Source organism: Bicyclus anynana, chromosome 9, assembly GCF_947172395.1.
Source record: "Bicyclus anynana chromosome 9, ilBicAnyn1.1, whole genome shotgun sequence".
Classification (NCBI taxonomy): Eukaryota; Metazoa; Arthropoda; class Insecta; order Lepidoptera; family Nymphalidae; genus Bicyclus; species Bicyclus anynana.
This window is the reverse complement of record NC_069091.1, coordinates 1,763,116-1,769,115: the sequence shown is the minus strand read 5'-3', so window position 1 is coordinate 1,769,115 and position 6,000 is coordinate 1,763,116. Positions and strand designations below refer to the sequence as shown.

At 35.0% G+C, this 6,000-nt stretch overlaps 1 protein-coding gene across 1 annotated transcript in view; it reads left to right on the top strand.

Annotated features, from left to right (window-relative positions):
- The first annotated feature begins 1,660 nt into the window (after positions 1–1,660).
- LOC112055596 (gamma-aminobutyric acid type B receptor subunit 2) overlaps positions 1,661–6,000 on the top strand; it is a 110,804-nt gene continuing 106,464 nt past the window's right edge. The window contains exon 1 of the mRNA XM_052883484.1: positions 1,661–1,930. The gene's annotated coding sequence lies outside the window, so the exon portion shown is untranslated. The remainder of the gene's footprint in view (positions 1,931–6,000) is intronic.

Sequence of the window (6,000 nt, the reverse complement as noted above, 5' to 3'; positions counted from 1 at the left end):
TAATGATTTGGACGATTCTGATTGGTCGGTTTCTAATGTAATTGCATTGCGTATTTTTTTTGCTATAAATGTGTTTACTGCAATTAAATAAATACATTCATGTGTTACTCGTTGCGCACTATGGATACTAATATATAATAAATTTGGCAGAAGACGAAGATTCTGATGATGAAGACTCAGATGAAGATTAATTTTATTTAGTTAATAATTATATAATATGAAATATGTATTATATTAAATCAAATATTGTTAATTTTTTTAATTTTGTGAACAAGATACGATAATAAACTTTACTTATCGATAATATGTCTTTCATTGTTACACCCTTCACTAGACGGCTCCATAAGACCCATAAGTGCAAGCGAGATAGATATAGAGAAATGATTTATGGCCCTAAGACTCAGTTGTTAATGCTATTAGTATAACTACACATTTCAAATTATAGAAATGAATGTCAACGGGTGCATGAAAACTTATTACAACTTTTCAACCATAAAAATTTACGGACAAAGTAAAATAAAATAAATATTACGTATTTTCCACGTTACTACAATGTTCAAAAAAGTGTGTAACAGTAGTTAACTTATGTGGATAACGAAGTCCTGGGTTCAATTTCTGGGTCAGACTTTTATGTCATGTAAAATGTCAACTTATTTAAAAGACGTACCGCAAAGCGATTCGTATAATAGCGTTCCGGTACGATGCCGTGTAGTAACCGAAAGGGGTGTGGATTTTCATCCTCCTCCTAACAAGTTAGCCCGCTTCCATCTTAGACTGCATCATCACTTACCATCAGGTGAGATTGTAGTAGAACTTTCTTCCTTTAAAAAAATTACAACCTTTTTGAAGGCCTTTCGGAGCACGTTTAACCGTCGGTCATTATCATTTATAACTGATAGAGATCATGGACAAAGTAAGTCCGCCAGCACACATTGAAGTAGCATGGTGGATCAATGCTACATATTCTCTTTCCTATATATTATCCACACCCCTTTTCGGTTTCTACACGACATCGTACAGGAACGCTAAATCGCTTGGCGGTACGTCTTTGTCGGTAAGGTGGTAACGAGCCACGGCCGAAGCCTCCCACCAACCAGACCTGGACCAATTAAGAAAATCTCAATCGGCCCAGCCGGGGATCGAACCCAGGACCTCCGTTTTGTAATCCACCGCGCATACTACTGCGCCACGGAGGCCGTCAAATCCGTCTATATGGATGGAGACGTGGCCCAGTCGTAATAGCAATGCCTCAATAGCTCAACGGTAATAGCAGTCGGACTTATCACCGAGGGGTGGTGGTTCGATTTGTTGTACCCACTCTTAGCACAGTCTTTCCCGACTAGTTGGAGGGGAATGGGTATAATGGTCATATTTTAAAAAATATGGCATAATTGCCATTTAAAAAAAATCAATGATGGTGGTTTGTCACACTAATCACGTCACATCACAAAATTATAATAGCGAAAGTTCCTAAAGTACCTACTTGAAGTATTAATTTAAATAATTATGGTGGTTTTATAAAATAATATTAAGAAAAAAAAACACTGTTAACGTTGCCATTAGTGTTTAATATTCATCAATATTTAAGTCTTGTGAACAAGTGAATTAGAGCCATTATGACGTAGAAGCAAGAGCAATACAGCCTCAGTCGTATCCAAGCTCTCGTAGCCACCGTAGCGTCCCTGCTACGCGGAAAGCTACGCGCTACGTCATACGCGACGAACTTTAGATATTACGATTTTAAATTGTGTTATTTGTAATTAATATTGTGTTATTCATAATCAAAAATTGCGATAATTTTCTCAATATCATTTTAAACTTCATATATAGAGTAATATCGTTTACGCTGCTTTTTTAAAAAATGTGCATTTATGAACATTGTGTAAAAATAACATTCAAAATGTGAACGTGATGTTGTTAGAAGAAAATGGTAAGTTTATGTTATGAAAATGTAATATACAGAAGTATTGAATATTCTATTCACGTACAGAAATATAAAATGCTATTTTATTTTATATTTTCGGGAAACTAAGGTGACTCCTTTTATTTATTTAGCTATAAAATAAATGTAGCGCACCACACTATCCTAATTTAATACAAACTTAATAATTTAATTGAGACAAACCATGTCTACCATGGTTTGTTTTGATGAATTAGTGGAAAACAAATTAAAATTTTAATATCACAAAAATTAAATTCAAAATTTATTTATGTACAGTTTACAAGCACTTTTGAAACGTTAGTTGACTGTTTGTAAAGATTCTCAGCAGAATCGGCAAGAAAATCAACAGCTGTTCTTTTAAAAATATTATACAATATTTTAATTTACAATTGATAACATCATTACAATTTCTTATAGTTTTATTTCCTGTGTGAAGGTTGATCCAATGGCCTCCAAACACCTTTATCATTAAGGAACTTATTAATGGTATATAGTAATTTTAACTAAGTAAATGTTTTTTTAACATACACAAAGTTGTGCATTGGCAGCATAAAACAGTAGTACTTGATTCACTTACTCATGTTTTTCAATCGCACACCATGATAAATAATATTTTGTCTGCAACTTTTAAATGTAAACTCATATTGTCAAGTCCTAATTGAACAGAGTTAAAAATCAAACTCAACGCCCCTCTGTTGTATTCCATTAATTTTATGAACTGTGCTAGAGGTAAAACATAGTAGGCAGATTACGTGGAACCCGCAAATGGATTTTAGGCGAGAACATAACTTATAACAAACCACCCAACCGGATGGCATGCGACGTGTGTTCGGCCAAATGAAATTGTAATATTTTTCACGTCCTAACCTCGGATGATTTACAATGTACATTAAATTAATTAATGTATGTAAAGGTATAAAAACCGTGCCCAGTGGATTTCACCTCTGTCTCGGATTACGGAGGGTGTTCGAATCCGATCTGGGGCATGCCCCTCCAACTTTTCAGTTGTGTCCATTTTAAGAAATTAAAATCACTCGTCTCGAACGGTGAAGGAAAAACAATGTGAGGATACTAGCATACCTGAGAATTTTCTTAATTGTCTGCGTGTGTGAAGTCTGCCAATCCGTTGGGCCAGAGTGGTGGACTATTGGCCTAACCCCTCTCATTCTGAGAGGAGACTCGAGCTCAGCAGTGAGCGCCGAATATGGGTTGATGAGGTAAAGGTAGGTATTGATTTTATAATTATTATTATTGGTTATTTCTCTTAAATTATATAGGAAGAATAGTTTAATCTTATTGTATGTTTTTGGACCGGACTCTACAGTGCTGAATAATACCTGTAAAGATAGCTGCAGAGACCTAAGTAACTGACTATTATTTATTTTATAATTTTTTAATGTATTCCTGCTGTTAGCAAAATAATTAGCAGGGCATGTATACTTGTATACTTATACTAAGTTACTACTAGCGATAAGGTTTTCCACTTACCATCAAGTGAATCATCTGCTTTTTCTGTTAATTATACCTATACAAAAAATAAAAGCATTTTAAACAAGAATATATTTTTCGTAAATTTCTTCATGAAATAAAATAATGGAAGCAACTTTTTTAAAGCGAAATAATAAAAGCTTTTGTAACATGAATATTATTTTCATAAATAGCATCATGAATAAACAAAATCGAAGCAGCTCTTTAAAAGTGAAATGACAGTTATTTTTAACACGAAATAAAAGTGACAAATGTTTTAAATCATACTATAAAGTCCACTGGGCTATCGCGGCTCTATGTATTATAATTGTTAATAGGTTTGAAATGACTAGTGATTTCTACCCTCATCTTTAAATTTGTTTGTCGGTAAACAGCGCACATCGATTAAGACTTTAGATCAAAACTAAACTAATTAAAAATTATAAAATCCTGACCCGAACTGGGAATCGAACTGGATCTTTCTAATTTTACGCGAAAATATTGCGCTAAAGAGGCAGTCAAATCATCCTAAAAGCGGACATTTACCACTCGCCGAGGTAATGAGGCCTGTCACGAATCAACGCTTTTTTTCACTTTTTTACCCACAGGGATTTTGCAAAATAGTTTCAGCGATTCGCCCGACGTTGATAAATTAGCCATCCCGATATTTTTTTATTAAAAGTAGATTTCTGTTGGCCTTAGTTGTCTAAACAGCCTGGATGAGGGACTGAGGGTACACACACATGTTTTTTTATACTTAACGAGCTAGAAAAGTTTCTTGTCGCGAGATAATCTGTTTAATGGTTTCAGATAAAAGAATTATATCTCAGACAAAGACGTACCACCAAGCGATTTAGTGTTCCGGTACGATGTCGTGTAGAAACCGAAAGGAGTATGTGATTTCATCCTACTTCTAACAAGTTAGCCCGCGTCCATCTTAGGTTGCATCATCACTTATCATCAGATGAGATTGTAGTCAAGGGCTTGTAGAGAATAAAAAAAAGAGTGAATAGGCATTTTCTAGGCAACCTAGTCCTCATCATTGTTTTCCACCAGATATGATTGTAATCAAGCACAAGTCTATTAAGATTTAAAAAAGAATCGGCTCCTCTGTTCATTACTAATCCATATTTCTCTTAAAATTGTAACACCATAAATTTTTGAGCCGACGCGGCGATGTGTACACTGTCCCAGTTATAGATGCACCGAACAAGAGCCTTCGTTACTTGTGCAGCTTACGTAACACCTGCAGAGTAATATACTTGTTGATAAAACTATTGTTATATAATTATTATCAGTTCATAATTATTAACTATGTTATATAATTATGAACTGATAAGTCTAGTGGTTACCCTATGTAGCTCCGGATCATGATCCTAGGTTTGAACCCTGAGTCCGGTAATGTAATACTGAGCTCTATAATCTCAGGAATTTTCAGTAAAAATTCACAACCCAGTGATGGAAAGTTGGTGGTGTTACAACCTCGTGCTTCGAAGAATACCTTTAGCCATCGGCCATTATTTATATCTCTCATTTTTTTATTACTTCTTTTTTTTTAATTTTTAACAATGTTAATATAAATATAAAATAAAAAACACTATTAAAAATTTGGGATTTAGGAGTGGGTACGATAATTATTGTCCAGCGAGCGGGGATCGAACCAGCACCTCTCGGTGATGAGTTCGGTCCCTTTACCACTGAGCTGTTCAAAATTCATTTATTTCAATTAGACTTAGTTTACAAGCACTTTTGAAAATTTAATTTAATCTAATGGTGGTAATAATAGTCGAAAACTTAAAAATAAAGTTACGAAGGTTCCAAACGCGCCTTGACCCCAGAACGAAATATATTACATTTTATTAGAATAGAATTATATAAAGAAAAATGTTGGGACTTTTAATTTTTTTTTAATTACCACGAGCAGCGTGGTGGGTCTAAGCTCCATCGTCATCAACCCATATTCGGCTCACTGCTGAGCTCGAGTCTCCTCTCAGAATGAGAGGGGTTAGGCCAATAGTCCACCACGCTGGCCCAATGCGGATTGGCAGACTTCACACACGCAGAGAATTAAGATGATTCTATGGTATGCAGGTTTCCTCACGATGTTTTCCTTCACCGATTGAGACACGTGATATTTAATTTCTTAAAATGCACACAACTGAAAAGTTGGAGGTGCATACCCCGGACCGGATTCGAACTCACACCCTCCGGAATCGGAGACAGATGAGTCATATCCACTGGGCTATCACGGCTAAGCTCCATAACCCTCCTAAATGGTAAGCCTAGACCTGTAGTCGACCGTCAAAATAAGGTCATTTTGACGAAATTTGATTACCCGCCTTGTCTCTTAAACAGTCTTGCATAATTAACACGATCTAATTAAGAGATCATTTAAACTACAGAAATAAATTAGTGAAGTAAATTTTATCTAAACTTGCGTAATTAATATAAACAGCGCCCTTTGATTTTAAATCGAGTCGAGTAAAATAATTAGGCGAAATTAACCCCATTACTGAACGGTAGTGAAATGATTACGAATTTATTATTTTCTTGGGGAATGTTTAGCAGAATCTCTTAGTAAATAATAGCTA